Genomic DNA, 22,416 nt, shown 5'->3' with positions numbered 1-22,416 from the left:
CCAATTATGAACTGGAATTATGACAGAGAACTTAATGGACGAGATAGAGCATTGAATCAGCCTTCAGGAAATGCAGGATCTGCGGCCATGAGCAAGTCAGTAAACTTAACTTCCTTCAACCTCATCTTCAAGTGGGGATAAGACAAGTACCTGGAGGCAGAGAACTCAAGCAGACAATTCTTGGGGTAACATCTTTCAGCGATTAACATAGATGGCACAGCTACTATGTGCCAGGCTTTGGGGGTTCAGAGATGAAAAGATAGTCACTCACTTCAAAATCGCAATCTGGTTCACGTCACAGAGAGAAGAGGTGGTGGGCTTCCTCACACCATCCTCTAATCCCACCCCAAGACCCACACCAAATTCGGAAGGCCAGGGTGAGGGCCTTTGTTAGTACTATGTCCTCAGCAGGCAGAACTTCCAGGGTCTCACCCCCCAAAAAGGTCCAGGTGTTTTGGGAAATCAGATGGCACCTCATCATCAGGTCACAGGCCCAGCTCTTTCCTCTCAGGCCGCTCGCCTGCAGGTCCTCCCCGGACTGGCACCCTCCACTCCCTGCTCTGGTCCAGAAACTATGCCTGGAATGTAAAGTTCCAACTTGTTCACCAATGGGGCAGGCACAGAATTCAGCGCCTGGTATATATTGTGTTCAAAGATATTTGTCAAGTGGATGACTGAATTAATTAAAGCTTTAAGAAAATAACTCATTGTAGGACCCGTTTTCTTAGGCCTGGCAAGAGCACACAAGGCCTTTCACAACAATTGCAGCCCTTAGAGTCTTCATCTAGAAAGCAAAGTACATCAGAACCTGTGTTTCATTATTAGCCTCCAGCTGCATACTTTTAATATGCCCCACTAATCATTTAATCTGTGTCCTTTTGTCCCCCAAGTTAGATGATAAGTTCCTTGATGGGCAGGAACTTTCTCTTATATGCTGAATTTACAGTTCATGGATTTCCCACCAAGACTGCACCATCCCTGGATGCCATGCTAAACTTATTTTTCAGAGCTTGTGTCAGAAGAGAATAAAGGTGATGGTTCTTTGAGTCAGTGTCCTTTCTCCAGACTTCCTGACCTACTTATACAATAATGGGTCAAATAAAGATTGCAAAATACCTGAAAATTTTAGAATGATGAGCAAAAACTAATAACAGAAATATAAAATACTAAATATATGTTTAATATGCTTTATATTCAGAACATTAACAGTGTAAGTGCAATGTGATAGAGAACACAGTTGCCAGTAAATCGTGGGAAAGACAAGAATGCTTTTATTGTACAATAAGGTAAAGACAAGATTTAGGACATCAGGAGAAAAAAACTGAAAAATATTTTAAATTTTTAAAATAAAAATTCTAGAAATGAAAAGTAAAATAACCCAAATTAAGAATTCAATGGATGGGGGGGCTTCTCTGGTGGCGCAGTGGTTGGGAATCTGCCTGCCAATGCAGGGGACACGGGTTCGAGCCCTGGTCTGGGAAGATCCCACATGCCGCGGAGCAGCTGGGCCCGTGAGCCACAATTACTGAGCCTGCGCGTCTGGAGCCTATGCTCTGCAACGAGAGAGGCCGTGATAGTGAGAGGCACGCGCACCGCGATGAAGAGTGGCCCCCGCTTGCCGCAACTAGAGAAAGCCCTCACACAGAAACGAAGACCCAACACAGCCATAAGTAAGTAAATTAAAAAAAAAAAAAAAAAGAATTCAATGGATGGCTTTAACAGCTGATAAAGATAAAGGTGAAAAAAGAATTAGTAAAAAGAAACAAACATCAGAAAAATTAATCAGAATGACTCATGGAGAGACAAAAAGGATGGAATACACATAAGAGTGTAAGAGAAATAAGAGATACAATGAGAATGTCAATCACACATGCAAGTGGAATCCCAGAAAAAAGAGGATGAAGCAGAAGCAATATTTGAAATCTCAAATGATTGAGATTTTTCAAAAGCCAATGAAAGATTAAAGCCATGTAGTAAAACTGGTGAAAAACAAAAACGAGGATAAAATCTTTAAAAGGAGCCAGAAAGAAGAGGAAGATTATCTTTGAAGGACCTCTTGATAGAAAGATGGCAGCCAGAAAACTATGGGAAGATATCTTCTAAGTGTTGAAAGAAACAGCTGCCAGCCTAGAATTCTATACCCAGCAGAAGGTATCCTTCAAGAATTAAAGTGAAATATTATGTTTTTATTTCATACATTCTAAAATTTAAATGGAAAGGCAAAGGACCTAGAATTGCTAAATCAATTTTTAAAAAGAAGAATAAAATGGGAGTAATTACTCTAGCCAAAATAAGGTTTACTGTATTTCTACAGTAATCAAGAAAGTGTGCTATTTGTGGAGGGATAGACACACGGATCAATGGAACACAATAGAGAACCCAGAAATTGACCCACGCAAATATGCCCAACTGATTTTTAACAAATGTGGCAAATCAAATGGAGGAAGGATGGTCTTTTTAACAAATGGCGCTTGAGCAATTGGACAGCCACAGGCCACACACAAACAAACAAAAAAGAGCCTCAAACTAAACCTCATACTTCATATAAAAATTAATTTTAAATGGATTGTGGCCACAAAGCAACTAAGCCTGTGCACCACAACTGCTGAGCCTGCTCTCTAGAGCCCACAAGCCACAACTGCTGAGCCCGCACACCACAACTACTGAAGCCTGCACACCTGGAGCCCGTGCTCCGCAACAAGAGAAGCCACCGCAATGAGAAGCCTGCGCACCGCAGCGAAGAGTAGCCTCCGCACACCGCAACTAGAGAAAGTCCGCGCGCAGCAACAAATACCCAACGCAGCCATAAATTAATTAATTAATTAATTTAAAAAAATACATTGTGGACTTAGATGTAAAATATAAAACTCTTATAGGAAAACATAGGAGAAGATCTTCAGGACCTAGGACTAGGAGAAGAGTTCTTAGACATGACATCAAAGCATGTTTCATAAAAGAAAAAAGTTGATAAATTGGACTTCATCAAAATTAAAACCTGTCCTATGTGAAAGACTCAGTTAAGAGGCTGAAAAGACATGTGTCAGTCTGGGAGAAAATATGTGCAAACCACATATCTAACAAAAGGTGTACAAAAACTCTCAAAACTCAACATTAGGGTGGGAAAAATGGGTGAAGGGAGTCAAAAGATACAAACTTCCAGTTATAAAATAAGTAAGCCATGGGGATGTAATGTACAGCATGGCAACCATAGTTAATAATATTGTATTGCGTATTTGAAAGTCACTAAGAGAGTAGATCTTAAACTTCCTCATCACAAGGGGAAAAAAATTATGTAACCATGTATGGTGATGGACGTTAACTAGATTTATCTGGGTGATCATTTCATAATATATACAAATATCAAATCATTATATGGTAAACCTGAAACTAATATAATGTATGTCAATTACACCTCAACATTTTTTTTAAAATCCAGTTAGAAATTGGCAAAAAAATGAAATTTCACTGAAGAGGTCATATGGGTGGCAAATAAGCACATGAAAGGATGTTCAACATCATTAACTGTTAGGGAAATGAAAATTAAAACCTCAATAAGTTATCATCACATGCCTAACGGGATGGCTAACGTAACAGTGACAGCAGAGATACTGGATCCCTCATACCTTGCTGGTGGAGATGTAAAATGGTACAGCCACTCCAGAACAACTAAAATTAAATAGACTGACATGGGACAAAACATGTAGCCACTGGAATTCTTTAACCTATCTAGTGAGCCTGTAAAGTGATGCAACTACTTTGGAAAACAGTTTAGCAGTTTCTTATAAAGCTAAGTATACACCTATACTATGAACAAGGGACTCCATTCATGGTTATATATCCAAGAGAAATAGAAACATGTATCTACAAAAAGACCTGTACAAGAATTTTCATTTTGCTATTCATAATAGCCAAAAACTGGAAATAATCTAAATGTCCATCAAAGGAAAAGGGATAGAAAAACTGTGGTATACGGTGACATATTACTCAGCAATACAAACGGAAGAAACACATAATAGCATGGATGAATCTCAGAACTGTTAGGTTGTGTGAAAAAAGCCAGATGCAGAAGAATGTGTACTATGTGACATCATTCATATAAAATTATAGAACAGACAAAATTAGATGCTGGTGATAGATATTGAAACAGTAGTGGCCTTGAGCAGAGGGGGAGCGGGTTGGAGGTGGATTGATTGGAAAGGAGCATGAAGATTTCATTGAGGTGATGGAAATGCTCTATATCTTAATTGCATTACCAGTCATATGGGAGTGTACTTTTGCCCAAACTCATCAATCTATTGTATGTAAATTACAACTCAATTTTAAAAAGAAAACCAAATTATGCTGAGTATGTTTCTAACCACAATTAACTTTAGCTAGGAATTAATAATAAAAATATAACTGAAAAGTCCCCATGTGCATGGAAATTAAAGAAATACATTTCTAAAACACCCATGAGTCAAAGAAAATAATTACAGTGGAAACTTGGTAATATTTTTAACTGAGTAATAATAAAATGCTTAACACCAGAACTTGGTGGATGCTGCTAAAACACCAGAGGGAAATTTAATAGGCTTAAATGCATATATTATCACCAAAAAAAGAAAAGCTAAAGAAAAACCCATCTTAAAAATTTAGAAAAGAAATAACAAAGAAAATCCAAAAACAAGAATTAGAGTTTAATAATAAAAGAGCAGAAATTAATTTAATAAAAATCATATACAGTATAGATGATACAGCTAAAAATTGGTTCTTTAGAAAGAAAAATTAAACTGATAACCCTTGGGTGAGACTAATTAAGAAAAAAGAGAGAAGGAACAAATAACCAATATAAGGAATGAATACATCACTACAGATCTTACCCATATGAAAAAGGTCAAAAGAATGTACTGAAAAACTTTGTGCCAATATATTTTAAAGTTTACAGGAAATAAATTCCTAGCAGCATACAACTACTAAAATTGACTCAGGAAGAAATAAGAAATCTGAGTAGTCCTATGACTATTGTAATAACTCAATCTACAATTTAGAATTTTTACACAAAGGAAATAACAGGTTCAAGAGGCTTTACCAGCAAATTTAAGTAAAACATTGGAAAAATTATTATACATATGTATTTGTTTTCCATTGCTGTATAGTATAACAAATTACCACAAACATAGCAACTTAGCACCCATTCATTATTTCACAATTTCCAGGGGTCAGGAGTCCAGGCACGTAACTGGGTCCTACGATCAGGGTCTCACGAGACTGCAGTCCAGGTGTCAGAGAAGGCAGCCTCATCATATGCTCGACAGGGAAAAATGGGCCTCTGGGCTCCTTCGGGTTGTCAACAGAATTCACCTCCTCAAAGCTGTAGAACTGAGGTCCCCATTTTCCTGCTGTCTCTCAGTATTTAGAGGTTTCCCACCATTCCCTGCCACATAGCCCTATCTGTAGATGTGAACACACATGATTTTTTGCTTCTTCAAGACTGGCAGGAAGTTCTTTCTCTTCAGTCTGCTAAGACAGAGTCCTATATAAAGAAACATACTCATGGAAGTGACATGCCATCATCTTTGCCATATTCTTTGGATTAGAAGCAAGTCACAGGTCCCACTCATACTCTAGAAGAGAGGATTATACAAGAATACGGATCATTGGGATGTGTCTGCCACAGTAAGTCAGACAGGAAGTGATTGGGGTTAAATCTATGGGCCTTGAACAGGAGAGTAAAGATACCGATTAGCTTTTAATTTTATTAGATTAAGTACACTTATCAAGGTTTCTAGGGCAACCACTAGAATGCTAGAACTAAGATTTGTAACTCCAAAATATTGGTGGGGGGCAGGGGAGTCCTCAGTACACAAGAAAACAAGAAAGACGAAAAAAGAAATGAAGAAAATTGGGGAATTGAAAATGCAAAATAAGATAATATAAATAAATCTACATTTATCAGTAATCAGAACAAACATAACTGGATTAATTAATTAACTTACCAGTTAAAAATGTTCATATAACTGAATTTTTAAATAATCTAGCTATAAGCTATCTACAAGAGACATTCCTAAAACATAAAGACAAAGGCTGAAAGTAAAAGGATGAAAAATATATAAATATATATACCATCAAACTATTATTCAGAAGAAAGGAGAATGGATGAATATATTGTGATTTGGTCGTAAAATGGAATATCGTCCAACAGTGCACATGAGTATACCACAGCTGCATTTACCAACACGGACAAAAGCTACAAAAATGTTGAGTAAAAAAAAAAAAAAAAAATCAAGTCATAAAAGAATGTGTGCAATATGATTCCACTTAAATAAATTTCAAAAACATTCAAAACTAAATAATATATTATTTCTGATACATACATATGTGATAAATTATAAAGGAAAAAAGGAAACTATAAACCTAAAATTTTCCCTGGAGATGGGAAAGGAATTTGGAAGGAATGCACAGGAAGTTTCAAAGTTATTACAATGGAAATTTGATAATATTTTGAATAAAATAATAAGTGCAATATGTAAAAACAATTTCTTAACCTTAATGCACAGTAGATATATATTCATTTTATTTTTTTATATCTTTTATATGTTCATATGTGTATTCTTTCAAATGAATTTAAAATCCAATAACTATTTAAAATTTACTGTGCTCGCTTCAGCAGCACATATACTAAAATTGGAACGATACAGAGAAGATTAGCATGGCCCCTGGGCAAGGATGACACACAAATTCGTGAAGCGTTCCATATTAAAAAGAATAATAATAAAATAAAATGTACTGAAAACCTGATAGCTTACTGTTTTCTTGACCCAAAGAAAAGGTACAGCAATGGCACCAAGAGAAGAGAGGCCTTCCCCTGGGATTGCCATGAACTTCACTAACACCAACTTGTAGCATCCTACAAGGTCAAGTCTCCACTGACACAGCCTGACAAAGGCACAGAACTGCTAATGACCATTGCAGCCAGGAGACCTACTCATGCCAGGGACTTAAGGCAAGACCAAGACCTTGCTCCTTTTTGCCATTTCAGTGACCCTGACAGATGTCATCTCCACTGTGGTCATCTCAGAATTTCTGTCCAGGTAAGAAACTTCCCCACAATCCTATGTGATACTATATGACTGAGTCACTTCCTCATTTAATACATTTTTTTGGTAACACCTCCCGTGTGCCAGACCATGGACTAATGGCTAGGGATACCAACATGGTATCACAGTATCACAGGACCAACACGGTCCCACCCTCAGATGCTGAGAGCCTGAAAGGGCTGCAGACAAGCAAATGGGCAAGTGCAATAGAGAATGTCCAATGCAATGAAGATGTGCGCTCTGTGCATGAGAAGAGAAGATGGAAGACGGTTTCTGGACTCAGTGGAGATCAGGGACCCCGGCCAAAGGAAGTGATCTCTAAGTTGAGGAGGCAGAGGGTTCTGTGATGCCTTCCTCCCAGCTTTAACCTGACTTAGCTTCAGTGACATTTCATGGATCTGCCACAGAAAGATGAAGCCTTTCCTGGCTCCTGCTGTATATTCAACCTGGGGTGATAAACCCTGTTGTTTTATACCGTGTTGTAGGGTTGTCCTACCACACAGAGGATTATACCCTGCTTCGGATTGTCCTAAAGCAGCCGGCTTCCAGGCTGAGGAAGGACGGCTGGGCTGCTGAGCTGGGCCACAGCGAGGCTGGGAAAGCAGAGGCGCTCGTCTCCAGTGGGGAGACTAGCTCCACAGCTGTCTGTGTGGTCTGTGGCAAATCATGTCACCCTCTGGGCCTCAGTTTCCTCGCCTGTGGAGTGGATATAAACAGAGCCTGCCTCTCAGGATAGAGTAGAGTGAAAGAGTTGGTTCAAGTGAAGTCCTCTGAAAGACGCAAAGCTCAGCCTTTATTCTCAAGCCTGGCCAGGGTTCCTCAGCCCTTCTATCCCCACTTAAGCCGGAAGCTCCTCCCTTCCCACCCAGGGCCACTCTTGGCATACCCTCCACCCAGACCAGTCCCAGGCTCACTTGGTTCCCGACTCTGGACTCCCAAGATGTCTCCCAAGAGGGCTCAGAGGAAGCTGAGTGCAGAGTGGGTGGAGAGGAGGTGATCCGGCCACCCAGCCCTTCCCTTCCAGCTTTGGGCCAGCACTGTTCTCACTCCTTTGAGGGAGAAGGCAGCTGCACCCAGATTCCAAAACCTCCTTCTGGACCCTTTCCTAGGACTTGTCCAGCAGGAAGCCCGCCCAGGCTTTTTCCTATTGCCCAAAGGATGCTATGCACCCCAGCACCACCAGGTGGCCCCAGGAAATCAGCCGCTGCCTTTATCTCCCCTCCTGGGGCTCCTGAGACAGCTTCTTATTTCAAAAGTGCAGAAGCCTAAAGCAGAAGGGATCTCAAGAGAGAGTATCCAGGCCAGGCTTCTTAACTTCTTAGGGGCCACAGACCTCTTAAAGAAACTGATGAAAACCACTGACCAATCCCCAGGAAAATGCCCCAGCACATATACTCAGTATTGTCATACAGCTTCAGAACACCCTTGGACCACACCCCACCCTGAACACATCCATGGATCTAGTAGAACTTCTTGTAACTCAGCCTAGGATTCCTGCCCCAATCTCGGCCACCTCCCTCATGATCTAGGTGATAAATGTGTCCCACTGCCCCCTCTCCCTGTGATCAGACCCATGCCCATGTTTATCCTGGTGAGACCTGGGTAAACTGCTCCACTAATGGAGCCTGAAAAGAAAGTCACCAAAGCTTAGCCTATTTGAAAGGAGGGGCTTATAAAAATGAGGAAGGACTTTGTGGTTTGAGGAATTATGGATTAATTGGTTGTCCATGAGCCCCAGGCATGAAATTTTTTTTTTTTAATCAATAACTGACGCTCCTTTTCCCAAGAGAAATCATGGCCTCATTATCACCTGCATATTAGGGCACAGAGATGCGGGGCAGGGGGGGTGGTGATTGGAGAGGGAGGGAGGAGACGAGGCAGAGCTTAGGACATGGGAGAGACTCCCCCTTTCTGGTATCCTGAGGTCGCAGGGAGGTGACGCACTAAGAGAACAGCCCCTAAATGCATCAAGTCCTCGGAGACACACCACCACCCCAGGTTGGCTGGTTTATCCCTAAAGAAACTGTAAACCGACTAAGAGTCTAGGAGAAGGGAAAAAGCAAAACAAAAATTAAATCCTGGGAGGGTGGTAGATGACACAAGTGAAGGAAGACCAGTAGAAACAGAGGTCCCAGTCACCTCCCCTCCTTCTCCTCGGCACCTTCTATGGCAGGTAACCTGGTCCAGGAGTCAGCTCATGAGCAAGCAGGCCCTCAGTGCTGCCGTGTGTCAGGGACCCTGTCCTGTCCTTCAAGAGCTCTCAGCCGAGCAGGGAAGACAGATGTTAGTAAAGAAATGCAGTGTGAGCCGTGCTGAGGGAAGGATCCCTTCCAGTTGGGGTGTCAGTGAGCCATCCCAGTGGGAGCAGGACTTGAGGAAATAAGATCCTTAGAGGATGGTGAGTGAGACTACAGAATGATGGCACAGAGGCCAGAATACACGAGGTCCACGAGTGAGGGGCTGAGGGCGCCTGGAAGCAACAGGACAGGACATAGAACATTTTCCACGTCACCAGCCACCCATGGGCATCTTCCCACCATAGAACCTTGACTTTATTTCTGTCCACATCTTCCATTCTACCCCCTCCCCCAGCCACCAATACCCCTCACAAACGCATGTGTTTGGCACCACTACACTGGAGGAGACGGGAGCAAACCCATCTCGCATTCACGCTGTAAGTTTCTCATGTGCATCCACCACGTGCCAGACACCACTCGAGGCACCGTTTGCAGCACAAGACACACAGCAGGGCAAAGGGAAACGTCATGCCTCATCTGTTCTGGCAAAGAGCTTCTTAGGGTTAGATCTTTGTTCCCAACTCCCTCTCAGGTTCCCACACTCCTCAGTTTATCAGCTGAGGGGAGGAACCGTTGGGTCCAACCTGAGTCAAAGTGCTCACCACCGGGCCTATCAGTAGCTGAGATTGGGATGAGACAATAAGTCCTAACACAACTTCGTGGATGGCGTTGAGAAGTAATTTGGAGCAGACAGCAAAGTGACTGGTGTCCAGTGTGGGCCCTTGGAGACCTAGTCCAACCTCTCATTTTTCAGAGGCAATGAAGGTACAAGTCGGATGGTGCCCTGCCTACTGAATTCATGATTAAATTCAAGGAATCATAGAGCACTTGGCAAGGGCATTCATCAATCAGACTATCCAGTGGATTGAGAGGATGCATGTCAAACTCATAAACGGCAATTCATATAATAAACTTACATGGGAGCGACTGTCATTTTCCCAAAGTCACAGCATGATGCTGCCTCGTCCTTGCACAGCCAGGGAATGAGGAGTTCTTGATGAATCCATTCCCAAGATAAGCAAAGATTCTCACGAAACATCTGAATGGTGGCCATGTTAAGTCTTCTTGACAGAAACCCTTTCCAAATGAATTGTACACAGCTCTGTCTTCTTATAAAGAGGAAGCTGAACAGAGTTAAGATTTTTCTTGACATCCCAGGATCATTTGTTTATTCTGCAGCTGTTTACTGGGTGAGAGCTATGTGGCAGACACTGTTCTGGGCTCTGGGTGTACCAAAGTCCACTGTCCACAGACATGGACCCTGTCTTACAACATAGTGAGAAAGACATTCCAGAAAATACTTATATCCATAATTAATCACAGTTGGGACACAGAGGCCAAGGAATATGGTATTCTGGGAATATATAAAGGTGATCCAAAGGAAAGGGGAGGAAAAAAGGCATCTTTGAGGAAGCTATGTTTAAGCTGAGATCAGAGGGGGAGAGTAGGAGGAAGCAGGTGGAGAAAAGGGGAAGGACAGAGCTTTCAGGCAGAAGGAACAGCAAATGTGACGCTGGCTGAAGCAGCAGTCCCATAAACAGTGGTCATCAGTCTGCACTGTTTCAGAGGTACCCTCAAGGTATTATAGGCATTAGGGACCAGGTAGAAACACTACCACCTGCTCTTGGAAGAGATGGACAGATATCTGCCCTGTCAAACCCCAGAGAGACACCAACTACTCATGGAGTGCTCCCCAATGTGGGTAGCTGGCAACAGGACTCACCTGGGTTAAGAGAACCATATTCTGTCAGGTTTCTGCTGTTCAGAACCACCAGAGACCCACAGAGTAATAGTCCTGAAGAACCCCAAAGAGTTCATCTAGGGCAGGGTTTATGATCCCAGCTGCACAACTGAATCACCTGAGACACTCGGAAAAACACCTGTGCTCAAACCCTATCCCAGACCGGTGGTAAATCAGGATATCTGAGCACAGGACTCTGTCATGGGGACTTTCAAAATCTCCTAGATGATTCTAATTTCTGATGAGCAGCCGGGGCTGAGAATCACTATCCTAGTGCAATCCTTTTTAAAAAACAAATGGAACAACTAAGACCCTTCTCCACAATTATTTATCTTAGAAATGTACCCATATTCACATTACACACAAGTAGAGAGTAAAGACGTAGCAGTGGTCATAGAAATCTCCTGTTTACAATAAGGTTGAACTTAGGGGCAAGCGAATACCACTTTCTCTTGCTTGGTCCAGGAAAGCAGTATATAAAAAGTGGATTTATAAGTTTTATCATTTAAAAAAAAATAGTGTTATGTATTATGTTATGCAAAAGAATGAAGTTAAATCCCTTCCTTACACATACACAAAAATTCACTCAAAATGGATCAAACACTTCAATGTAAGAGCAAAACAATAAAACTCTTAAAAAAAAAAATAGGAATAAATCTTCATGGCCTTGAGGCCTTGGGCTGAACAAAACCTTCTTAGATATGACACCTAAAGCACAAGTGACAAAAGAAAAAACCAATTAAATTGACTTCATGAAAATTACTAACTTTGTGATGCAAACAAGACCATTGAGAAAATGGAAAAACAACTCACAGGATAGGAGAAGATATCTGCAAGTTGTATATCTGATAAGAAACTTGTGTCCCGAATATATAGAGAACACTTACAACTTGACAAGACAAATAACCCAAATAAAAAGTGAGCAAAGGGGCTTCCTTGGTGGCGCAGTGGTTGAGAATCTGCCTGCCAATGCAGGGGACATGGGTTCGAGCCCTGGTCTGGGAATATCCCACATGCCGCGGAGCAACTAGGCCCGTGAGCCACAACTACTGAGCCTGCGCGTCTGGAGCCTGTGCTCCGCAACAAGAGAGGCCGTGATAGTGAGAGGCCCGCGCACCGCGATGAAGAGCGGCCCCCGCACCGCGATGAAGAGTGGTCCCCACTTGCCGTAACTAGAGAAAGCCCTCACATGAAATGAAGACCCAACACAGCCAAAAATAAATAAATAAATAAATAAAAATTTTTAAAAAAGTTCTAAAAACCAAGTGTTCTCCTAAATGTGGTGTCAACACTCATGAAAAAAAAAAAAGTGAGCAAAGATCTGAATAGACATTTCTTCAATGAAGATTTATAAACAGCGAATAAGCACATGAAAAGATGCTCAACATCATCAGCCATCAGGGAAATGCAAATACAAACCAAAATGAAGTATCACTTCACACCCTCAAGGATGGCTAGAATCAAAAAGACAGAGGGTGTGTCAAAGATGTGAACAAGCTGGAACCTTCATACATTGCTGTTTGGAATGTAAAATGGTGCAGTCGCTCTGGAAAACAATTTATCAGCTTCTCAAAATGTTAAATACAGAGTTACCATATGACCCAGCCATTCTACTCTTAGTTATAGATCCAAGAGAAATGAAAGCATAAGAAAATGTATATGAAGGTTTATTTCGGCATATTCATAATAGCCAAAAAACAGAAACAACCCAAATGCCCATCAACTGATGAATGGCTAAGTAAAATGTGGTGTATCAATACAATGAAACATTATTCAGCCATAAAAAGGAATGAAGGATTGATACATGCTGCAATGTGAACAAATCGTGAAATCATTATGCTAAGTGAAAGAAGCCAGTCACAAAAGACCACATATTGTATGATTTCATTTATATGAAGTATCTAGAACAGGCAAATCTATAGAAATAGAAAGTAGATTAGTGGCAGCCGACGGCTGAGAGGGTGGAGAAGGATGGAGGGTGACAGCTAAAGGGTACAAGATTTCTTTTGGGGATGATGAAAATATTCTCAAATTGACTGTGGTGATAGTTGCACAACTGTGAACATACTAAAAAACATTGAACTAAAACAAGTGAATAGTGTGGTATGTAAATTATATCTCACTAAATCTGTTGTTTAAAAACAGCATTAATCCTCACTTGCTTATCCTGGGTAGGACTGGGTCATTGCTTTCTTACATTTCATGCTTTCCATTCTTTTCCTCTTTCCGTATTTTTATCCCACTCATCTTTCTGGATTTATGTCTCTTATCTCTGATATTCTCCCTCTCTTTTTCTCTCTCTCCTCCCTCTCTTAGCTCCCCCCCCCCCACTTGATTTCTCTCTCCTCAAGAATCCAGAAAATTCTCAGAAGTGCTGCCTCTGCAGATTTGCTCATGCAGAGATCCTGTAAGTCACCGAGCTAGTGGCTTTCCACTGAGCCAGTGAACTTCACAGTTTTCCCCTTGTCACAGTTATGAGTTACCTAAGTATATTTTTGCACATCACATAGACTGTGTCTTCCAAGGAAAAAAAAAAAAGCAGGGAGTGGAGTCGGGGGGAGCTCCCTAAGGCAGATAGAGCCTCTGGCCAAGTTGATTCCCTGGGAAGTGGAATAGTTTAGGAAACAGACTTTTCTGAAATCTCTTACCCAGCTACACTATCCTCTAAAGGGGACCAACTAGAGTAAGGCAAATAACGACAGAGGGGAGACCTGACAAAAACAGGAAGAATGAGTTCCCCAAGGGTGGAAGTTTGCATTTTCCAAAAATGGATACAGAAATAGTTCTGATCCCACGTGCTTGTCCAAATTCTTGGACAATCCTCTGACAAAAGATAGAGTCTGATTCCCCTCCCTTTGAATATTGCTTAGCTTCAGAATCTTTCTTCTAATGAACTGAATCCAGAGGAAGTAATGCTGTTTGATTCCTGATGCTAGGGTTAGAAGAGGTGAGGAGGCTTCCATCTCTCTCTCTCTCTCTCTCTCCCTTGGAACCCAGCCTCCTGTTATGAGGAAGCCCAGGCCCCAGGGAGAGGCCACACGCATGTTTCAGCCAACAGCGAACTGAGGTCTCAGCCCACAGCCAGCATGGATTGCTACACAAGTGAAGGGGGGAGGGCGGGAGGAGGGAGCCTTCACCTGATTTCAGTTCCCAGCTTCCACACCCAACCAGCTGACAAGTGGAAGAGGGACGAGCTATCCCCACGAAGTCCTCCTCAAATTGCAGATTCCTGATGTATTAGTGATCTATTACTGCGTAACAAATTACCCCACAACTTTGTGGCTTGAAACATTTATTTTCCCACACGGTCTGCAGATCAGGAATTTGGGCACGGCTTGGCTGGGTTCTCTGTGTCAGTCTTTCAGGAGCTGTAATCAAGGTGTCGGCTGAGACTTTAATCATCTCAAGGTGCCAGTTGGGAGTCTCTACATCCAACCTCATTCACAGGGTTGCTGGCAAGACTCGGTTCCTTAAAGCCCGTTGAATTATCGCATTCAGTTCCTTGTCATGTGGGCCTCACGTCACATGGTGGCTTACTTCACTCAGGCCAAGAAGGCAACCGAGTGAAAATAGAGCAAGATGGAAATCACCGTCTTACCACCTAATCACACAAGCGACCGCCCGTCACTCTTGCCATATTCTGTTTATTAGAAGCAAGTCACTAGGACCAGCCACATAAGGGGAGAGGATTACACAGGGGAGAGAATACCAGGAGCCATATCAGAAAAGGCTTTCACACTGAGCAAAATTAATGTCTTGTTATTTTAATCCACTAAGCCTTGGGATGGTTTGTTATGCAGTGTTAGATAACTAGAAAACACCAAAACACAGGGAGAGGGGAGGGCTGGGTAGGAAAACTGTATTTATTGAACATTTACCATGTACCAGGATCATTTGGCAAAACTGAAACTTAGAGAGGTTTAGGGACTTGCCAAAGCTATTAGTGGCAGAATGGGGATGAAACAAATTCTATCAGATTCCACAGCCCACAACCTTTTCACTTTTCCACTCTACTTCCTGTCCTATGAAGAGAAACAATCCCAAGCCATTTGAATATCAAATAGGGTTTTACTGATGGCTTTTATGTTTTCCAAATTCCTAAATTTAACCAGCAGAGATTATTTCTAGGTATACTTCCCCTCCCCCACCCCTTCAACTCTCAGTTATGAAGGACTTTCCTCTTAATCTGTATTTTCCTCAAATTCTGTATTTTATAAAGCTGGCAGGACCAGAACACCATGCTTAGCTGGATTTTCCTCCATAAAAACAAGCTTTCTGGAACACTGTTCCTTGCCCATGGTGAGGACATAGATTCCAGGAAGTTGGTTTCAAATGCTAAAAAAAGAACATGAGGCAGACATCTGCTTGAACAGAGAAGAATGTAAAATCCAACTGCTCCTACTGCTGGTGTCTCTGTCGGTACCCACAACCTCCAACAGTCCCTCAAGAGGCGGTTCAGGCTGAACACATAAAAACTTCATGCTGATGGATTCAAGGATCCAGGATAGGAGGGAGGCTGACTTTTCACTGTAAATCTTTCTGCACAGTATTTAAATATATATATATTTAAAATCTGTTTAAAAACTAATCTCAGATAAGAGATTTCTATTAAGGAAAACTGAGGCATTTGTCAGGATGGATTCAGTAATCACTATACCCTCCCAGGGGCTGATTCTGCACTGCCCCACATGTGGTTAGGACCGTGCTCTAAGCATCCAAGGTGAGCTCAGGCCTGGGAACTCAGGGGAGACAGAAAGAGCATAGAGATTCTCTCCTTAGGGCATCCTGCATGCTGGGGAGACAAGGAAGGTTTTTCCAAAAGCAGCAGATAATTCAAAGCCAAACCCTGGATGCTCAAGGGTTGAATGATAATCTGAAAGATGAGTCAAATCAAAGAATGACGCCACTTTTCTGCAGTCTAAGTCATAATGATGTTAATGAGAATTACTATTATGAGTGCTTAGTTCGTTAACATTTAAATTAATGATACGATTGGAATTAAGTCTACCATTTTATTATTTGTTATCTGTTTCTTGTTTTTTTGTTCCTCTGTTCCCCTCTCCTTCCTAATTTAGACTATTTAAATATATTTTAGAATTCTTTAATGTACATATTGGCTTTTTAACTAGCACTATTTGCATCATTTTTTAAAGGTTACACTAGGGATTATACTACACACCCTTGATTTTTCACGAAGTTAATATTGTACCATTTCATATAAAATGTAGAAAATTTACAGTTGTATTGTCCCATTTATCCCTAATACTACTCTACTCACAGTATTCTTTATGCTGTAATTGCCATGTGTATTATATCTATATCCATAAGAAATATTATAATTTCTTTTTTAAATAGTCATATGTATTTTAAAGAAATTGAGAGGAAAAAAATAGTTTTATATATTACCCAGATATTTACCATTGCTAATGTTCTTTATTCCTTCCAGGCGGTTCAAATTTCCCTCTGGTATAACTTCCTTTCAGCCTGAAGAAATTGCTTTGCCTTTCTTCCAGTGAAGTTCTGCAGGCAATGTAAAAGAATATTTACTTTGCCTTCTTTTTTGAAGAATATATTTACTGGATATAGAATTCTAAACTGATAACTCTTTCTCTTGACCCTTTAAAGATGTTGTTCCACTATTTTCTAGCCTCTATGTTTTCTGTTAAGAACTTGGTGAATGTTAAAATTATTGTTGTCCAGTATGTCACGTGCTGTTTTTCTCTGGCTGCTTTCAAATATTCTCTTTATGTCTAGTTTACAGTGTTTTGACTATAATGAACCTAGATGTGATTTTCTTTGCCTTTATCTTACTTTATATACTCTAGGTTTCTTGAATCTATACATATTTATGTCTTTCACTAAATTTAGAAAAATATCAGTCATTATTTCTTCGAATATTTTTTCTGATCCATTCTTTCTTTCCTCTTCCTCTGAGACTTCTATTATATTTATATGAGAACTTTTGATATTGTCCTACAGGTGCTAGAGGCTTTGTTCATTTTTTTTTTATCTTTTTTTCTCTTTTTCTTCAGATTGGATAATTTCTATTGATGTACCTTTACATTCACTGATTTTTTTTCTTGTCATCCCCTTTTGATATTAATCCTGAGGGTCAGGCTTTTCACTATTGGAGAAAGAAGTTACAAATAAGCAAGAGAGGAAGGCTAGAATGAACCCCCATTGCATTGGATTAGTGTTGGATATCAGTAGAAACTCATTTATTGTGATGATGAGAAAGAGAGAGAGAGAGAGAGATAGAAATAGATGGGTTCACATGAGTTAGTGTACATACATATATTCCTAACTCTATTCACTGAGAGGATTTAGAAACAATGACACTCCCATAGCAATGAGTGCACCTAGTGCCCAGATCTTGGTTTCTAAATACCATTCTCTAATGAAAGGAACAGGGGTCCTTGGAGAAATGGTTGATCCCAAGGGGGCTAGGGCAGAGGAAATAAAAGATGAATATTGAGCATCTTGTGGTATCAAAAAGTAAGGAAGTGCTCAAAAAAAATTATGGGGGCTTACCAAAGGACACAAGCCACTGTGAAAGGGCTCCTAATACATTAGTGTTGAATTATATCCCAAATAATATAATAAATATTGATTGTTCCATACTGATATAAATTAATTGTTGACTAAATAAGTAAATGGGATGGGGGATGAGACAACTCCTCCTTCATAAAAATTCCAACTAATCAATGTAGAACAAAAGAAGGAAATAGAAAACCACCATGAGAACATCACAGTAACAATGGTTGCAGGCAAGATTCACCAATGAATGCTAAAAGTTGTGGGTGAAGGTCTAAGACAAAACAGAGTAGTTTCAAAATATCTTCCTCAAATATTTATTAATTCCTGTGGTGGAATATATTCACAAATTCTCAGACAATTCTCCCTCCAGGAAGGAGACTTTAATCTTTCTCTCTGTGAGTGTGGGCTGGATGTAGACCTTCATCTAACAAATAGAGTATAAAAAGAGAAAAATACTAACTGTATAGTGGAGACACCTGGCAGGCACCCACGAACCAATTGCTCAAGGTTAACATCACCAGTAGTGAGACACATTGACACCATGTACCCTCTGATATGATGCAATGAGGACAAGTCACCTCGGTAGTATTCCTCCCCAAGATGATCACTTTAATTGTGAGAAAGCATTAGACTAGTCCAAATTGCAGGATATTCTGCAAAATATCAGACCAGTACCCCTAAAAAGTGTCAAGGATATGAAAGGCAAGGAAAGAGTAGGGAGCTATCACAGATTGGAGGTAACTAAAGTAAATGTGAAGATTAAGGCAACGTGGTGTCTTGAATTGGATCCTAGAACAGAAAAAGGACATTAATAGAAAAACTGAGATAAACCTTCCCTTTAAAATGTAAATCTTCTTGAGCATCGGGACAGTTATTCAACTCCCAAGGGCTTAATATAAAGCTTTCAACACTGATTTCTTGATGTGTTCAAGTCAGACATAACAGTAATAATAACAGCAGCCATTTATTGCATCTTAATGTAGGCCAGATACTCAGCTCAGTATTTTACATACAATGTGTCATTTAATCCTCCCAATAACATCATCAACTCCATTTTACAGGTGAGATGTTGAACACAGAGAATTACAGTAATTTGCCCAAGGTCACACAGCTGGTAATTGCAGGAGCCAAGAACTGAACCCAGGGAGTGTGACTTCAGCACTCAGACTCTTTAACTACTATGCATGGTCTGTGGGAGTGTTTACTAAATTATTGTCTTGAGGAATTAGGAAACCCCATTACAAGAATACTTTGAATCATCCAAACTGAGAACCAAAAAATACTGGAGGAGGAAATGTTTATATAATTCTTTCTGAAGCAGCAAAATCTATACCCTTGTCTTCCAAGATTTAGTCATCCTCCAGCTACCTCCTTGATTTCTGCCATGGCTGATATAACCTGTGCTCTCAGTCACTTAATACCTTTTAAATCGACTCAATTGTTTTTGCTTAAGTAAATTATTTAAAAAGGAAAGTGACCTCATGTCACTATTGTAAATGGAAAAGCAGTGTCCTTTACCTTAATTAAATGGTAACCTAAAAATAAATACCATAGAAACAAAACAATGTCAATAGATTACATTTAGATGCTGGTGTTTGCCGAGGGCCTGAGCCTGAGTGAGTTCTGTTCTCTCTTTGCTAAAACAGGGAAAATTTAGCAAAGGTGGAAAGCTCTCCAAGACAGACCAGCACCAAAAGGCAAGCAGAAGAATTACCAAAAAACCGAAAAAAGTAGTCTTCTTTGTAATTTTGGGATTCGGTGACAGAAACCCCACAGGAACTGTGGCTTAAACAAAGTAGAAACTATTTCTATCTCACACAAAAGTCCACAGGTAGGAGGACTGGCTGGTATGACACCCCACAGTGCTGTGAAGAGGCACCTATCTTGTGGTCCCATTAATACAGCTTACATGGTCACTTCAAAGCCCAAGATTGCTGCTCCAACACCAGCCATCACTTCTGCTCTCCAGGGAACAAAAAGAAGAAAAAAAGAAGAAAAAGGAATACCTCTTCTCTTTGAGAACACTTCTCCACTTTGGCTTGCATCTCATTGGCTGGAACTTATTCACATAGCCAGGGAGACAGGGAAATGTAGTTTTTATGTTGGGCAGCCAAGTGCCTAGCTTAAAAAAAGGAAGGGGGAATTCTGTTATTAGAGGAAAATGGATAGACAATAGCAATCTCTGTGATTTTACAATTCTCCATGCCCCACCCATCTTCTTCCAAGATTCACCTTAGGTGAACCACCTAAGTCATTCCAAACCCAGGCCTTGAGCTGACCTTTCCACCTGCCTCTGAAGTTGGCCTTGACCTTGCAGCTCCTCTGCACACCTTCTGAGCTTAGGAAAGCACTTCTCTCTCCCTACTAAGGTTACATCTTGTTATTAGGCCCCTTAAACCTGCCCTGCCCCCTGAGTCCATCTCTTACAGGGCCCCCCGTGCTAAGTGGACTGTGGAGTGGCAAAGCACTGCTATAGAGGAGAGAGCATTGCTTGGGGAGGCATCAGACCTGGGTGGGCTTTCCAATTCTGCCCCTCTTCAGCTGTGCTGGCCATCACTGGTTCACTTTTAGAGACCCTTCCTCATTGAACCTGACACCACCGTGCCAAAGGCAGAGGTCCCGGCCATGGGATGGAAGAATCCATGGCCCCAGATTGAGTTATGGGCTCTGATAACTCTGTCTTGAAGTTTGAGGAGTTTCACATCTTATAGGAAAGGTACACCACATCCAACACAAAGACACACACAAAAGTCATTCACAACATGAAGACATACACAAAAATTGCCAAGGATGGTCTTGGCAGCTACCAGCAAGTTGGAAGTGGAAACCATCTTACATCAAATGACCTTGAGTTATATTCTGAAGAGGGAAGATGTGACATGACCAGGGGAGGGAGGGAAGTTATGGGGCACTGCCACTGACAACCTCAGAGATGGGTTACAGATGCTGGGATTACCACCCACTTGGACCACTGAGACTGGGGGCACCACTTCAGGGTAGGGCTGGGATCATTGGCATTTAGAGCAAGAGGCAATCTGGAGACCCCCTGGCCCAGTAGGTCTCCACATTTTCAAAATCAAAGACACCTTTTAAAAAGTATCAGCCCAATAGGCTTCTGTTTTAAGAGTTCTTGACAATTAAATTGTACAAATAAAGAATTAATTCATGTTTCCTGTGTTTTTTACGTAAGACACATATCTGCTGGTCAGAGGGCCTGATGAACATGAGCAAAACAACAGGACCAAGCTGAGCTGCCAGATGCCGGACATTTGCCTCCCACTCAGGCTCAGCCTGGAGAAAAACCCATCACTTTGGACGGGAGGTTGAAAAACACCCGAAAAACCTGGTAAGCCAGCCCCACTCTTGGCATCTTTTGGCAACTTTGCTGGTCTCCGGGCTCCTCCCAAGGTGGAAAGAGCTAAACTTCCCATCCGATCTCCTCAATTTACTGGTGGGAAAACTAAAGCCCAGGAGGGGAAATGGCTCAGCCAAGGTCGCACAGCTACGGATGCAGAGACGAGCCACAGACCTCCTGATTGGTGGCCACCGTGCTTCCCACTTCTACACCCTCCCAATTGCTCAACCCCCAAACTCCAACCAACAGCCTGACAGCACAGTGTGGGAACCCGCTTAGCAGAGTCACAGGGAAGAGCGGGGTTGCTCCCAAAGAAGGGAGAATCATCCACACCCAAGTATATAAAGTAGCAAAGACGCCTGGATCAGAAAGCCAAGCCTATGCCAAAATGCCATGGGTGCCATAAACAAAGCAGCCAAACACGCCAGACTCGTTATAATTACCCAGCAAGCTGACGATGTGTCTGAAGCCTGCAGTCTTTATGACGGGTCCCAGGACATTCAGCTGGCTTTTAGATGATCTCGTAAGGGTGATAAGTGAAAGTATTGTTTTCCCCAAACACCATCTAGATCTAACTCAGGAACAGACCACCCAGAAAGTAGATGTAACCTGTCACGCTTAATAGAAGAATAAACTGCAATATGTTTTTATTCCCAGCCCCTGATGAAATCACTGACACTCTCAGATAAAGCGTCAAACCAGCCTGTGACACCGTCAGAGAAGCTAAATGTCAGCCCAATTTTCTTAGTAGCTGTGTGACCTTGAGCTGTTTCTTAGGGGTCCTCAGTGTCATAAAGTGGTAAGATTAGTCCCTGTGTTGGTTTGCTAGGACTGCCGAGACAAAGTACCACAGACGGGGGACTTAAACAACAGAAATGTATTCTCAGTTCTGGAGGCTGGAAGTCCAAGATCAAGGTATCGACAGAGTTGGTTCATTTTAAGGGCTGTGAGACAATTTCTGTTCCCTGCCTCTGTCCTAGCTTCTGGTGGTTTGCTGGCAATTTTTGATGTTTCTTGCCTTGTAAATGCATCCCCCTGATCTCTGCCTTCCTCTTCACGTGACATTCTGTGTGTGTGTGTGTGTGTGTGTGTGTGTGTGTGTGTGCGCGCGCGCGTGCATGTGTGAATCTGTCTCCAATTTCCTTTTTTTATAAGGCCATCCGTCATATTGGATGAGGGCCCCCCCTAATGACCTCAACTTAACTCATTACATCAGCAGTGACCCCATTTCTAAAGAAGGTCACCTTCTGAGGTACTGGTAATCAACTGAGGCTGTGTGGTTTCTTCAGGACAGGGGGCCTCTGAGATGTGGCTATAACACAAGAAGCAGGAACCTGGAGGTGCAAGGGGTTCATGGCTGTTCCGGAGAGTCTGGCAGACAGCCTGGGTGGCCAGTTACCCATGTTTCCA

General features: G+C 41.6%; 1 long non-coding RNA gene across 1 annotated transcript; it reads right to left on the bottom strand.

Annotated features, from left to right (window-relative positions):
* Positions 1–1,690: 1,690 nt before the first annotated feature.
* On the bottom strand, positions 1,691–22,087 carry LOC309610970. Its single transcript, XR_014234265.1, has 2 exons — positions 14,252–22,087; positions 1,691–5,603 (listed from the first exon to the last, which is right to left on the bottom strand). It is a non-coding gene; the product is annotated as an uncharacterized lncRNA (long non-coding RNA).
* Between the last annotated feature and the right edge of the window lie 329 nt (positions 22,088–22,416).

This window comes from Balaenoptera borealis, assembly GCF_965194805.1.
Source record: "Balaenoptera borealis genome assembly, chromosome: 14".
Taxonomy (NCBI): Eukaryota; Metazoa; Chordata; class Mammalia; order Artiodactyla; family Balaenopteridae; genus Balaenoptera; species Balaenoptera borealis.
Note: the sequence above shows the minus strand (reverse complement) of the source record. Positions and strands in the feature narration are given on the sequence as shown.